This window comes from Haliotis asinina, chromosome 3 (genome assembly GCF_037392515.1).
Source record: "Haliotis asinina isolate JCU_RB_2024 chromosome 3, JCU_Hal_asi_v2, whole genome shotgun sequence".
In the NCBI taxonomy this organism is placed as follows: Eukaryota; Metazoa; Mollusca; class Gastropoda; order Lepetellida; family Haliotidae; genus Haliotis; species Haliotis asinina.
Window position 1 is genome coordinate 7,618,909 of NC_090282.1, and position 14,546 is coordinate 7,633,454.

A 14,546-nucleotide genomic window follows, 5' to 3' on the forward strand; every position below is an offset into this window, starting at 1 on the left:
TTCCATTTTAATATTTAGCCCCAGAATTATATTTAGTGAAAAAGAAGCATTTAAGTTTTTATATTATATCCATTACAAACTAACCCAGATACATCCTTATGTCAGGGAAGTATAAATTCTAGTGCATTTTGACTGTTGAATCTCAAATGTGATTATACCTCACCTTTGTAGGTGAGGCACCTAAGGCACCCAAGGCACCCATGAGTTTGCCCATTTAGCCCCTGTAACTTACACAAAAATAAAATAAAGGTCGAACAGCTAATCATCTAGTAGATCCTCTACCAACTGTAAATTTGCCAAATGGTACACAATCCCCACAGAGTATTTGTATCTGTACTTTACTCAAAAAGCATATTTACAAATACAGCATATGTTATACATGACCACTTTGTGAAAGTCATTGCATATTCACAGACTCGTATGGGGATTAGTGGATAAATTTGTGCATGGTCTGTATGAAAGACTGACAGTAGGTTTGATTCATTAGAAAATAAGACACTTGGAAAACAGAGTAACAGCGGTTGTCTTTTAAACAATTACAAACTGACAAAAAGATGTACGAACAAGTATTTATATGGTAGTCAATAGAAGCAAGTCTTTTGCTTTGATGAGTGTCAATTAAGTGATGTACAAAGCTAGGCTAGTCAAAATCATTTTGACATGGATGCATAGAATATTGACACGGAACTGTATGAAAGACTGCCAAAAAGTGCTCAGGAGACACTTGTTATACTGAGGGACAGAAATGTGTGATGTGAACTAAACAAAGCTTTTCTGAAATGGCAAGAAAAGCCTGCATATGTTGATGTATGGGAGGTCTGGCAAGGAACAGAACATCAATGGCCTCAATTTTACATACATTTCTATGATGAAAGTAATGATTTCTATTGATCAGAAAGTTCCATTGCGAAAATATATTTAGTGAAACTGTTTTCCTCACTGTGTGTGCAGCTGGCAGATTGTATAGGAAGCGTAATGACTGTCAAATGTAGAAAGAATGATTTACATTGAATTGTGAAAGCCAGGGAGCGGGTTGTGGACGTCACAAATACTGCTTATGTCAAGGCTTGGAGATGTTGGTTGTGTGTTCAACTGTTGCTATTGCAATGACAAGGCCTGAAAGAGGGTTGTGGTGGTCACAGTTGCAGTTGTTGCAATGAGAAGACCTGAGGATGGAGATTATGGTGGTCACGGTTGCAGTTGTTGCAATGACAAGACCTAAGGGTGGAGGTTGTGATGGTCACAGTTGCAGTTGTTGCAATGACAAGACCTGAGGGTTAAGGTTATGGTGGTCACGGTTGCAGTTGTTGCAATGACAAGACCTGAGGGTGGAGGTTGTGATGGTCACAGTTGCAGTTGTTGCAATGACAAGACCTGAGGGTTGAGGTTATGGTGGTCACGGTTGCAATTGTTGCAATGACAAGACCTGAGGGTGGAGGTTATGGTGGTCACGGTTGCAGTTGTTGCAATGAAAAGACCTGAGGGTGGAGGTTGTGATGGTCACAGTTGCTGTTGTTGCAATGAAAAGACCTGAGGGTTGAGGTTATGGTGGTCAAGGTTGCAGTTGTTGCTATTAGTGGAAAGTTAGGTGTTTCAAGTAATAATGAAGGAGACTCCAACAGTGTTGCCAAGCTGGAAAGCCAGGCACAGTGAAGCCTACCCACATGTACACCATGTGTCCCAAGTCAACAGCTTGGGTTTAAATATAGAGAACAAACTCAAAAGAACAACCAAAATAGGATATAGCATATGGCTTCTATTGTCAACGGCCACAGGGACTTTGTGCAAAGGCCCATTACATTTTATTCTAAACACTCTTCAGGGAGACAGTTCATTTTGCATTTTAAAGATAACTTCTAATGAAAAGAAGAAAAGAAAAATGTAAACATTGTAAATGTTAAAGCAATGCTTAATTTTCAAATCCTGAAACCACCCAAGGAATAAGTGCAAATTGTACAAAATGAAGCAAGATATGAGATCTTCCAGTCTCTGACATACACATACATGCAGTCCCTTAAACAAAAAAGTATCAGGTTGCACTAGAAAATATAACACAGGCATGGACCCTTGAAATCTCTTTACATTCAGACAGAGAGCTGAGAAGGCAATGAGTACCGAGTATGGTTTTACAACACTTTGGTCAGTCCAGTGAACGAGTGAGAATATGCTTTTAAGCCGCTTTTAACAACATTCCCGCAATATCACGGCAGGGGACACATGAAATTATCTTCACACATTGTAACTTGGTTACCAGCCTATGCTTTAACCACAGGGCAACCCCACCGCCCCTTTGGAGTATCGAACCAAGATGAGCAAATGCTTTAACCATCTGACTAACTCTACCATCCTAACCTGAGATGACAGGGACATGGGTGTGAAAGTTTTATATAATGTGTAATCTTGGATCTACGAGAAATTGACAACTGAGCTCATTTTAATCACTGACTAGCATATCCTGAAAAGAAATGGGCACAACTCAGGCTCCCATCTCCATCAGTAGAAATAGTAGTTCTTTGACATATATGTAACTGACTGTACTTGAAAACCATCATAGGACAAGACTGGAGAGAGTGTCAGGTTTGTGAAACCAACTTAACAAGTATACGTCAGCAACTGGGTTTGGCCATTTGAAGCACATGGGTGAGTAATGTCCCCGTATCTGCCACGAACAGAACAGGTTTTCAGTGTTAATATGCCGGAATAGTCAGCTTGTTTGAACTGTATAAAGTGGGATAGGTGATGTAGACAAGCAGTGCTGCAACCTCAAAATGTAAACACAAAAAACAACAACATAAAGCAAAGGAAATAATCTGCCAACAGGACACATTTCAGAAAGTAATTTAGAGAATATTTGTATGGATGTACTGATACGCTCATGTGTGTACCAATGGAGAAAGAGCAGGCAAGTCCACAGATCTTCCTGGATAGACTCACCACTCAAACTGTTTCATTTTAATTGGCTGACAAGTGATTTAGATTTATTTTTAATTCATTCATATGCCAATAATACTGACTGCAGCAACAGAAATAGACTTAAACAGAAAGTATTCGTTGGTCTTCCTGATCAGCAACAAGGGCAGGCATTCTCTCCACACCAGACGATGTCTCCCCACAAAATGTCCTCCAGGAAATTGTGTCACTGTTGTTTGTTTGGAGCAAATATTTCACTTTTTGCTGTGTGCGAGATTCTACATGGAGGAACATGGTTGTGAACACCCTCGTTGTCATGTCTGTTGTCATTCCACCACAACTTTACCTAAACACAACACAGGTTGCATCGAAGAGCAGACAATGATGGAAAAGGTCTACTTTTACGAAAAGATGTCATTTTCAGCTTCTCACATATCTTTTTAAATCAAGTGTTATATTACCCCAAATGCAACATCTGCATTGCTTAGAAGTGTGAGATTAGGTTCTGTGCACCACAGCAAGTGACTAAAGGGCTCAAAATGCCGCACATGGTTAAGAAAGACTAACATAAGTCAACATCTTTCTGAGCTCGTTCAACTCTACAGAATCAAAGTATTTATGATCTAGGTGCCTATTTCTAACACATTAACTTTAAACAAGACTCATAATCAACATTTGTTTTTTTCCAACACCTAATGTGATTTGTTTGCAGCAAATATTGGACACAGCCATAACACACAACACTGAGCTGCAGTAGAACCTCAATCAGATAATCAACACTGTCACACCATTATGTAATTAGAAATGTTATTTGTGTTCAATTAACAGAATTGATCTTCAGTAATGACTTAAATCAAAACTAACATGCCAGCATAAAGTAGTTAGACAGCAATATTATTAGGTCAATATATGTGATAATTCACACAACACTTTCCCTTTGACAAGAAATCACAGCTCATACTTGAGAAGTAATTTGAGGAGAAAACTCATTGTTAGAGAACGTGCGCTCAATGATTTTTAAGTACCTTTTTAAGCCTGTTTCACAACATGTTACAACTAGCATACCAACTAGGTATTAGTGGGGTTGACTCAACCAGCACAGTAATCTTACAGACTGCCGGATTCGAACTCATGATCATGGAATTCTCATATTGACCAGCATAGAAACTACTGCAATAACATCCTCTTCATTCCTAGTTAAATCATTCCACTAGACTTTGGGCACAACCTTTTTAATTAGTTTTGTCATAAGTGTTAACAATTACTAAAATCACCAAATATATTATATAATCTGATAATTCTATATATGGAAGCATGTAGGCCCATTAAAGACTTGCCATATTCTTTGTGAATGAAAGTTCCCATATAGTCACTTGTAACTTAACTTTGAAAACATCTCAGTGCCTGTTGTCTTGTTAGATTTAATACATAATTTCAATCAATTGCTATTATGCCAGACATAAAACTGTCTATGATGACACTTGATTAGACTTTAGATGTTTTGTGCTTCTGTGCAGCGAAGTAAGGATACAAAGCCTCCTGACAAACGAACAGCAGGTTTCCATGTACATGTTGGGTGTGTTTCGTCAGAGACTTGTGTGTCATGAATATCACAGCAGCAGGGTAGTTGTTGATGATGTTGCGCTTGACTTGGCTGCCAGCTGAGGAGGTCAACATTGCAGGTATAAACATGACACAGGCTGGAGAGCAAGGGCACTTACGACAACACCATGACTGATTGATGTGATGTTGTGCTCAATCAGAACACACGGCAGAAGGGTCTTGGATGGAGCATAGCAGATAGATAGAGCACAGAGGAGTGCTGAAGAAGAGTGGAGTGGCACAAAGGGGTGTGAGGTGGAGCAGAGCAGAGGAGATAGATATAGAGCACAGAAGAGTGCTGGAACGAAGTGGAGTGAAAAGGCACAGATGGGTGTGGGCCAGAGCAGAGCAGATAGATGGAGCACAGAAGAGTGCTCGAGAGGAGTGGAGTGGCACAAAGGGGTGTGAGGTGGAGCAGAGAAGATAGACACAGAGCACAGAGCAGTGCTGGAGTGGAGCAAATAGACAGCACAGAGGACTGCTGGAGAGGAGCGGAACAGAGAGGAACAGAGCAGAAAAGCACACAGGGGTGTGGGGTAGAGCAGAGCAGATACATGGAATGGCACAGCGGGGTGTGGGGTAGATACATGGAGCACAGAGCAGCATGAAGGAGTGCAGAGAGGAGCCTAGCAAAGAGGTGGAACATAGCAGGGTAGTGTAGTAGAGAGAAACTCGAAAGAAGTTAAAAGCAGATATAGATGTTGAGGAAAGTACACCTCAGAGCAGTCAAATGGAGAGCACAATATAAAATACAAATGGAAAATAGCTGTGTCTCAGTTTTTGTTTGTTGTTTGGCTTGGTTTCTCATGGGGTGAGTCCTGACAGGGTTGTCAATGCTTGATAACAGAATGCTGACAATACCAACAGAATGAATGATAATAAGTCCCAAAGCCTATGAATAATAATCATAATACATCATGCATATTGAGAACCAACAGCCATACACAAAAACCTTCACAAATTTCCCACCCTATGTAAATCCTGTCACATCCAGGCCTGGCAAATAACAGAGCCTAAAAATATTATATAACACTCATCAATTCCCTCCTAAACGTTTGATTTGGAGTTCAGCTATCAAGATCAGTCCATTCTAATGGTCTGATGAGTTGAGGTTACAGTACACGCAGACACTTCCCTGTCCTAGTGTATATTCTGCCATATTCACAGGCCTTGCTTGTTCAGTCAGACACAAGCAGCAGATGACAAAGCAGGCTGAGCAGATCTCTAGCTAGATGTGCATTTAGTCTCGCAAAACATGTACTGTTTATTACTGCACATCATTTTGCACATCAAAATTTTGTGATGACCCCCCCCCCCAAAAAACAGTCTAGAGAAAGGGACGACTTATCTATGGGCTCCACGTTCATCAAACTTTAAAAGATGTCAAATTTGCAATTAAACATCACTAGACAAGACTATTTACCTTTTTAGTTTGTTTGCCTGGCATTATATTATATGCTGGGATTACCATGTGTATTTGCACTGGAAGTAGCAATCAGCTGAGCACAAGCTGTTCCCAGTGAGCTACCAGTGGATCAGTTACAACATATCCAAAAATACAGTGTATAAAGAGATAAATTTAAATTTATTTGTAAATTTAAAACATCTATAATCATAGTGAGTAAGTGAGTTAAGTTCTATGTCGCACTTAGCAATGTTTCAGCTATGTGGCGGGGGGTCTGTATATAATCAAGTTTTAGGACCATACAATCCAGTGATCAACAGTATAAGCATTGACCTGCGCATTGGGGAACCAATGTATAATAATAACTAAAGTTATGCGACAGCAGCTTGTTGCATTGTTGGATAGTTTTCATGCATGGAACAAAGTGAACTGTTACCTGTGATGTTTCGTGTGATCTTGCTATTTCCACAAAAAAAAAAAAAATAATTGTTGACATGTGATTGTCCAATCACAAAAAAATAGAACACTTAGCAAAACAAAATAGGTACATGTATCCATTTTCTGTCAACTACACTTCATTTCAAGGCATGAGTTGATGCAGTATGTTAGTGACTGCTCAGACTTATCAAAGGATAAACTTGTGTAATTCAACATGGATTTCCATTTCAAATCGCTCATCATGACAAAAAGATGAGCAAAGCAATAACACACAGTATATTTTGATAGACCCCTTTAACTTTATTTACTATCCTTTGAAAAGGAGCTCAAGAATGAAAATCTACACTTGATTCATTTAGGGCATAAGCATTACAGACAGGGCCGGAAGAAGGGACAACAAATTGGTACTGCGATCGTGACACCAGCTACGATCTATAACATTAAAACACATTTATTATGGCTGGATTACTGTTCAACAGTGACAGCACTTACTTTAAATTCCTCACATTAAATTATCAGAACATTTTTCCATACATATAATTATTTATAATATTCTAAAAAGTCTTTTACGGTCATCTCAAATGTAACAAAAGATTTAAAATAGAGCCTACAGAAATCCACCTTCACATAATGAAGTTATTTAAGGGAACGTTCACAAGAGACAGTGAAATCTGCGTTGCAGCCAGTAAAGATCTAATCTGAAGAGTATGAGTTGCTCAACAATGCTTTGCCTGACGTTCCTGTTACACCAGCGTGTCACCTTAACATGGGTAGAAAGCACTGCATGTTCACCACCTTGGAGAAACCCAGAGCAGTGTTATGCTGCTGAGAAAGGAAGAGACATCATTAGGGCATCAAACCACAGTCGAAGGTTCCTGATGATCCAAAGGGGCACAAACCTGCACAGCCATAAATGGTGCCTGAATCAACCTTGAGCATATGTTTTACCATGACACCTCCTTAATATATTAAGACATAGAGGATGACAAGATCTCTAGTGAAATCAATATCAAAATTCAATTAATGGCAGGTATAAGATGACCTAAATTGCCTGTGGCCAATATTTAATATCCTTCATGCAGTAAGTATTACCTGTCTGACAGACAGACAAAATGCATTTGACACAAGTACACAGAGTGACAAGATGACACAACTGCATAGGAAGTGTAGAGATAATTCTACACCACTGTTTTATTAACATGTAGATCTAATGGTTTATCATTCATCCACTGACCTGTGACATACTATGTAACTCTAAGTTGAAAGAAGTCACGCTACACTGCTCAAATACGCAGTGCTGAATCTGTGTCACAAGCGCGTAAACAGCTCACAGCTCGATTAACTTGCAGCTTGATAGCTTCATGTAACTAGATGACAGAGCCCATGTCACAGTTGACACCCAGATCCCCAGTGAATATACACGCAAGCCATGGGACAAGACAAGGAAACATGAGACATATACAACACATACATCTCTGGAGGGTATGTCACAAACCTGTCACTAGATGGACAACAACACAAGTTAAATTGTTGAAAAGCACACCTTGAATTCAGAATTGAGGGTTTTGTGGGGGTGTTTTCTGCTAGCATATCTTTTGTTGGTTTGGATGGTTTGTTGTTGAAGGCCACAGCTCAGCAATATTCCAGCTATATGGCGGTGATCTGTAAATAATCAAGTCTGGACCAAACAATCCAGTGATCAACAGAATGATATCGATCTACGCAACTGGGATACAATAACATACGTCAACCATGATCAGCCATCATGACCATCTGATCCTGTCAGTCGCCTCTTAGGACAGGCATGAGTTGCTGAAGGCCAGTTCTAACAAGGCTCTTGACAGGTCAGCAAGTCATTAGTGATATCAGATATTTTTCTCTGGTGCTAATTCTGGTATGTTTTTTTTCAGACCAAGCAATAATCAGGGTGATATTCCAATATCTTTGACCTGTAGATCTTTGCACAGGTTAAGGCACACAACTCTTCACGGCAAATAAGTTCTGAAGGATCTGAGCTGGAAGTTCCAAGAACACTACATGACTCCATATCGCCACAGGTGGAAGTAGGTAAATGAGGCAACTAGTACACTCTTGCAAGAAGCCTGAATGTGATATGGACAGTTTACTGCTGCAATAATTTCAACTGCAGCAAGATTACATAACTTGCAAACATTTCAGACAGAAATGAGGCTCCATTCTAGGAACATTCTTAAGAACCTCTTGTGGATAACTAGTACAATAATTGTAGCATATGGATGCTGTAATTCTGTGTTATTATGGGTCTACCCATTGATCTGCGTCTGTACCTACTTATACTGCCGCATACAGTCTCCGTGCAGTCAGCAAGTTTACAAGCCCATCTGTCACAGCTGACACATCCAGGTACGACTGGATCGATATTTCTGGGGCTACATACTTACAAATCAAAACAGTTGATTGCAGTACAGACAGTACACAGTTAATCAACTCCAATATAATAAAGATAAGTTCATTATCAGATACATATGACCTACGACAAATTTTGCTAGGACAAAACAAAGAGATTGAAAATACTGTGAACAGAAGATGCTTTTCTAACACATCCTATAACACAACTGGTCACAGAGACACCATCACCAGGCCACACAAATTCACCGAATTACGACCATCATGATAGATCACATGCAAGTGCGACAAACTCTCAACTTTAGCCCAAAACATCCACGAAATCTCCTTGGTCACACCATGACACAAATCTCCCAAGTCGCACAACTATTACCATATGATAATTAAAAGCTCAACAAAGTTTACTGAAAGAGTAAAGTGAAAAGTGAGTCCCAATATAAAAATTGACAGTTTTCTACAGATTATCATAACTACCACAAGCTAAACATAGGCTACAGATCATCAGCCATCAGACTGTATTATGGAACTGGAGCCTGCTCACCTCAGCTAAGCCTTACTACACCATCCTGATATGATACAGTTGGGTCAGTGAGGACCAAGTTAAATCTGGAATCCCCAGGACATCCAAACTTTCAGCAGCATTTAAAATACTCGCCTTCAAGACTGCCTGGGATGGGTTATCTTCAACAAAGATTGCCAGATACTCAAATTTCACCTGAACGATGGTTGGATTAAAACTAGACATGTATAACATATGAAGGTATGTTGTGGACAGGTAAGTTTGGGCCACTGCTGCCAAGTTTTACATCTAACAGGAACTGGATCGATGTCACCTTAGCCAGGAACAGGATCCAGGTCACCTTAGCCTGGATCTGGATCCAGGTCACACAAGTCAGAAACTGGATCTGTATTGCCTTAGCCAGTGAATGGTTCCAGGTCACATAAGCCAGAATCTGGATGTATGTCATATAAGCCAGGAACTGGATCCATGTCGCCTCAGACAAATAGTATTCCAGACGTCATCCATGACTTCCCCCTCTCAAGTGTCAAAACACAAGGAACTTTATTAAACGCTATAGTATGTACACTGAGTAAGCTCAAACTTGCATGCAGCAATATCTACACGTATCTTTTAATGCCACAAAAAGAATGAGGAACACCCTGGCTCCAACACCATCTTCATGTTTAGTGTGTGTACCTGCAATAACCTAATTTCTCAGTACAGTTGTTGTGAAACTGTTAGGATCAATACTTATGTCCATCCACCTACCTTTTTGTGGGTAATCTGCACTGACTGTCACAATTAACACTTACACTGATAGGTCCAATCAATACCTCATACAGTGTGCAGCGAACACATACAACACTGAAGGCAACTGTCATGGTCAGCCAAAAATAAACACTGCCACATGTCCCAATATCTGATATGTAGCTATGATTCTTCTTTACTGGGCAGCAGTCTGGAGGATAACATCACAGACTCAGATGATGATGTAGTGCATGGCTTCCAGAACATCATAATCCCAATGCTTATGGGAGTGAGAGAGTGAGCGAGTCAGAGGGGAGAGTTTAAAAATGAAAGTGTGGGAAAGTTGTAGCCTGAGAGTGAATAAACGAAACTTGCACAGGTTACAATTTCTCTCTCTGAAGAGCTTTGTCAAGTGTGCTAGTGGTACCAACTGACATGTGAAACAGAATAACAGTCATTAGTTTATCTGGTGCAAACTTCATAATCACATCATTGTTATAGGTTTGAAATTTTGCAGTAAACACATAAACTAAACATGATAACCTGATAAGGTATCAGTACTGGAGCAAGGAGACCTGGGAGATGAAACCTATTATTTCAGGTGTGACTAAGAGGACTGGTTCACTGACTACAAACATCATGATGGTCCATTTAGAGTATCATTACAAAAACTGGTGGCACACAATGCTGACAGAAGGAATGGCTAACATTGATCCTCCAAAATTTCTCATTTATCAGTTACGGTTCTTTCACCTAATTGTTCCTTTCTCATCATAGAATTATTCTACACATGGACCAATAAATTCACTTTGCCGAATCAGAAACTCCCTGCTGACACTGAAGGGGATTTCTTTGGCTGCACTCTAGACTGTACATTTCCCCTGATGCTGGCTTCTTTCTTCTAGAAGTTCTAGAAGAAAAACTAAGCTGACTATTTGTCCACCAAACAGTCTTTTCATCTTAAAGGGAAACATCTTCATAATGTTCTTGTACACATATTACTCAATAAAAGCTGAAGAACACCTGCGTCGTCAACCAACCACAGTCGATATTTCATGTCCATAACAATTCAAGAATCTGTATCGAAATGTCACAACATCCTAATAAAGACACTGTTCTTCCATAAAGTTTGTTCTTATCTGATTCACCAACTTACAAATATTCCAATTTCACAAGTTCCTAACTTCATTTGTGTAGCATGCCTGCATGTTTGATACCTGTCTGGAGTATGCAGCTAATGAAATTACAGAGGTAAGAAAGAGCAGTGAATATTGTTACCACCAACCAAACTGAAAAAGTATATTTGCTTGAGTTACCATGCACATCATGAAGAACCCTGAAGAGAATTGTCCTCTGTGAACTTTAAGCCAATGACAGGAAGATTGACTTATCTTAGTTACAAGATCAAATTTTGAAGTCGGTTTGTCCAGCAAAGTCGGGAAGGCCACCTGACATTTCTCTGTGAAATATGCCTTATACCAGCAAGCAGATGACATCTTGATTCAGAGAAAAAATAAATCAATTTCAAACCATAATGACAGAAGTGACACAAAATTACATTGCTGAACACAAAACGATACATTTAGCTTTCCGCCCTCAAACATCAGTACCTGAACCACCTCAGTAAATATTTAGATTGATGATACGTCTTTCTGAGTGGAACACACCCAGGCTGATATAAAGCTATGACGCCATATGGCAAGAAATTGACACACATTCCAGAAACAGGAAGTCTAAAGTGAAATGTACAAGATGAAGATGACTAACACTTGCGTTAAGATTGATGGCGAGTCTGCATGCTAGCATGTCACTGAATTCATATCTGCTCCAATACACATCACCTGTCGTCTGCTTTTGGCAATGTCTAACATTACTGGAGAGTGTTCATATGGGGCATCACTAGCTGTTCTGTGGTGACAGGTGGACAGATATGAAAGGTTTACCACTAGATAAGTATTATTTGAGGGAGCCAGATTCATCACCACTTCATAACAACTATACTTAAAACATATGAAAATTCTTTTACACAGGGAAAAACAACAAATATCTAAAAACCTCAAAACTGCTGGGGATGTTTTAATGACTAAATAAAACTGATCAAAAACTTGCCACTGATTGTAAGTGTTTTTGATCAATTCAGGAAAAATGAAAATGTTATTATCACCCTTTTGATCTGTCAGTAACATTCATCACTCTCAGTAATGCCATAAGGTTGTTTCAGTTTCAAACAGTGGAAAAAAACAGACAAACAATTACAATCCATGAAGATCAGATAAAGAATCAAACAAAGACCAATTATTGATCACAAAATAACAATAACATACACTTCCTGGACCTCTCTTTGGTGAGACAATACTTTCTTTGTTGCTTGACAATGACAAGTGGGATATGAAACCATCTTGATTTGGAATGTTGGAATTTTTTTCAGGCCAATGATGCTTTTGAAAACATGTTTCTAATGTCATTACCAGCAATATTACACTATTTCAGTCATAAAGACAGTCTACTGATCAATATCAGGAGCATCAAATCTGGCCATGTGGACACATCGACAAGTCATTAACCAAGGCCATTAAGTCACCCCTTACAAGCACAGATTGGTTTGAACCTGTTCTAACATTGTTGGTAAGAATTCATGGTTTTTCAAGGTAGTGGGACACTGGATCTTGTAAGTTTCATGTCTGTCTGATTCACTGAAAATTCACAGGACCCATGAAATAAAAATTCAACACACCTTTTAGATTTAACATTTCTTATAATTGGCATTGACATTATTAACAAGTGTAAAGTCTATTCACAGCAATCAAGTGTGGCATGTGACATATGACAACTTCAGTTTCAAAAAACTGTGGCTGAATCTAACAGATCTGTCAGAGAGTCAGGTGCTATTCGAGAACACTGACGTTGGTTGGTTGGTTGGTTTTTTGTTCAGCAATATTCCAGTTCTCTGTAAATAATCAAATCTGGACCAGTGATCCAGTGATCAACATCATAAGCATCGATCTACACAATTGGGCTATGATAAGAAGCAAGGGACCAACATTACAAAATGGTGTTAAACTTATTAGTCGTCGGTGTGTCTTCCATCACTACTCATGAATCAAGTTATGGAATAAGGACCAAAATGTCTTTTCCATTTAGTGGCTAAAACTTTTGAAGGTATCTATCCAAACTTACATATTGGCAAAACTTTCTTTTCTATTTTAGCACTTTTATAACTTCATCAGATTCAGAGATCACTGTAATGGCTAAAGTTACAGACAATTCAAAATGTACATAGATCTGTTAGATGTGATGCCAAATGTTGAAATATATTTTAATCAGATTGTAGATAAATGTTAGAACTCTTTCAACAGGAAATGTAAGCCCATTAATAACACATGACTTCATTTTTCTCTATATGGAATAGATATAAAAAGCCCCTTGCCTACCATCCAGCCTTATTTGGAAACATGAAAATCAGAACACTTGGTCATCACTACAGGCCTAAAGTAAAATCACAACTTCTGCATATTTGTCAGTCACATTTCAAAATAGAATCGTGAAAAGAAGCACTAAACTCATTTTAAGGGCTGTATCATCATTACTGTATAGCCTTCATTTAGAGAAGGGGACTAACCACTCCACCAGTATAGTGAGGACTCCAGGGAAAGAACATATTTGTTCAGTGAAGACAATGTCTATCTTTCACAAACCCTATGAATCAAAAAGAGGCCAATACCAATACAAACTCAGGTTAGCAGAGGAAGCATCATTAATTGAATTGTAGTGAAATCGTGTTTGCGTAAAAATATTCGTACACCTTCTAAAAAGCAAATTTCAAAAGCTTTGTCACGTTTGTTTTAATCAACACAGAGATCTCATTAACTGACACACTTGGCGGGTTTTCCAGCTTTGTCAACACTGTCAGTGAATGTGTTATTGGTAGTCTTTCACAGTCTACAAGAGTTCCTGCCAACAATGTGATAAGCAATGACTAATGTCGTAATGTACTGCCTTCTAGTCCTGTCGAGAGAGGAGGGAAGGTTTTCTCCCTTCCTGATCCAAGGCTGACTCACCCTGTGTGGCAAGCAATTCTCATCAGATCACACTGCACACACATTTATGTCACACAAACACAAAATTCCTGACAGGGAACTTGTTATGAATGGGTACTTTCCGTTAAACTGGAATTTTCTCAAATTTGCACGTTAAACCTAACAAACATTGACATTCTGTTGACTGGGTTAGTGAAATGTATAGCACTACAAATAAGACCAATGATTATGCCCTTAAATCTATTGACAATGCGATGGTGTTGAGGAGCTGTACAGTATAAAGCCATAATGGCCTCGTGGGCATCCTGTACTGCCTGGGCTGTGTCGTAGTGAGTGAACACTCATCTCTTACGATGACAAGTACATGCTCACTTACATCCTTCTCAAGGAGAGCGCTCTCAGAATCTCCAATAAACACAGTCATATCACAGCTGATGGGAAAAATAGAGCTTTGTTTGCTGAAGGAGGCCTACATTTCTGTGTTGTTCTTATAATGATGTCGGTCCTAACCTACTGGCAA

General features: G+C 39.2%; 1 protein-coding gene across 2 annotated transcripts in view; it reads right to left on the minus strand.

Annotated features, from left to right (window-relative positions):
• Positions 1-14,546, minus strand: part of LOC137277392 (ras GTPase-activating-like protein IQGAP1) — a 111,577-nt gene that overhangs the window by 86,417 nt on the left and 10,614 nt on the right. The gene's annotated exons all lie outside the window — the stretch shown is intronic.